General features: G+C 44.6%; 1 pseudogene; it reads left to right on the top strand.

Moving 5' to 3' along the window:
• The first annotated feature begins 879 nt into the window (after positions 1-879).
• On the top strand, positions 880-1,399 carry LOC134761631 (actin-binding protein WASF3-like; annotated as a pseudogene).
• The last annotated feature ends 590 nt before the right edge of the window (positions 1,400-1,989 follow it).

The raw sequence follows: 1,989 nt of genomic DNA, 5'->3' as shown, positions 1-1,989 counted from the left end.
CTGCAAGTCTGTAGTAACATGGACTGAGTGAATTTGCCAACCTGCACAGAGCTCAGTAGAAGAAAGCAAAAATCTTACTGGCTTGAGGGGTGAAAGGGCAGGATTTGAGGCCAACAGAACAATTGGAAATTCAAAGAGAATTCCAGAAACAAAGCAACCACAATGAAGTTGAATCACAAAATCTGAGTATAAATGACCCAAATACTTGGTCAACCTCTAAAGTGCACAGATGCGGGACCCACATCCAGAAACCCACGGTGAAACTACATAAGATACTAAGTGGGAATTCTCAAACAGAAAAAAAAGAAAATGAAAGTATTCTGGATGAGGTGCACAGAAGTTTTGAGACGGCAGAATAAAGAACAAGTCCATGACTTTGAATATAAATCTCTAGAACGTGTTCAATCCCAAAATCAAAAAAGATTGAAATAAGATTAAAGAAAACAATGAAGAAAACCTCATAAACCCATTGCAGAATACAAAGCAGGTGACCAGACATGCAAGTGGACCCTCAGAAGATGGAGACACAGGATCAGAAAAAATATTTGAGAAAATAATAGTTGAAAGGTTCCCAAATTTGGTGGAGAATTTTAACTCATATCTAAGATATTCAACAAATGAAAGCAAAATAACTGCATAGAAAATTACAGATAGGGTGGCCAAGGCCTTGGCCTGGCCTGAGGCAACTTAGCTAGCCCCAGTGATGTGTATTCTGGTATGGGGTGAGATCAGGGAGCTACCGGTGCAATCTCTGCCTCTACACCAGGGGGACTGATCATTTTAATTTCGATTGCAGTTACTGCTGATATCTGAACCAAAGTGGTGATGCTTCCTGAGGGAAATGTCTGAAGCCATTAGTCAATTAGACCATTATGAGCCATGCCTCCAGTGAAGAGGAACATCTAATCCCAGCATTTGCAGCAGGGAGCTCTGCCTGAAGGGATTACAGTGACATGAAAGTGTAGCCAACAGCACTCTTGTCACTATTACGCACCAGTTAAGCAATCTGAGCGTACATGCTAAAGACATATTTGGTGAGCTAATTAAGGAGGCTAACTACTTCCACATTAGATCAAATTCTCTTCCAATTTGTTGTCTCATGGTCAAAGCCACTCAGCTGGATTCAGCAGTGGAAGAGGTGTCACCACAGGATATCAACATGGAGAAAGTTCTCAAAAGTTCCCCAGCCCAAGACCAGCAAGCAGTTTCAAAGAGCAGAATTCCTACTCCTGCTGCTGACATTTACAATCAGAGTGATTGACCACCTCCCCTGAGTAGCCTGAGAGCACACAGAGATGATAAAGACAGGCTGAAGTTCTATACTTATCCTTCCCATTTCTTTGACCTCTGGAAAGAAGAAATGCTTCAGGACACAGAAGACAAAAGGCATCAAAAGTAGCCAAACCACATAGATGGCACCACTCATGATGTGAAAAAGATCAGAAAAGTCAGAAACAAGCACCATGAGTGCAATATGATGGCATATGACAAAGAGCTTAGATCCAACAACAGGTTGTCTAAGTGTGTACCATGGAGTATCCTCCAACAGTCTCTGTTCCCAGACAGCAGGTCCCATACAATGGATGTTAGGGATGCTCTTATCTAGCTACTCCAAACCATTCTCACGACCCTTCCTAGGCAGCTGAAGATGCATGTCCACATGGGCCCACAAACCAGGCCCCTGAGCTTGAGTGCCACCCCTCCTCTGCCTCAGTGAGGCACATGGCCCTAAATGGACCTCAAGAGCGGCCCCCACTTCGCTGTCCTACGCCAGCTGTGTCCCAATCCTGTGCACTCATGGCTCCGGGAGACTACAGGATGCTCCCAGCACAGGTGCTTGAATATTACAACCCATAAGGACCTCTTTCTCTTCCCTGTTTTTCAGTACAAACTGCCTTTGCTGCCCTCTGCAAATCCTCCTGCCGCTTCCTTCCTCATATCAGTTGGCTCCACACACTTACCCTCCTCCTCATCCTCCCTCCACTGGCC

Source organism: Pongo abelii, chromosome 5 (genome assembly GCF_028885655.2).
Source record: "Pongo abelii isolate AG06213 chromosome 5, NHGRI_mPonAbe1-v2.0_pri, whole genome shotgun sequence".
NCBI classification, from domain to species: Eukaryota; Metazoa; Chordata; class Mammalia; order Primates; family Hominidae; genus Pongo; species Pongo abelii.
The sequence above is the reverse complement of the archived record's forward strand: the minus strand, read 5'-3'. Positions and strand labels throughout refer to the sequence as shown.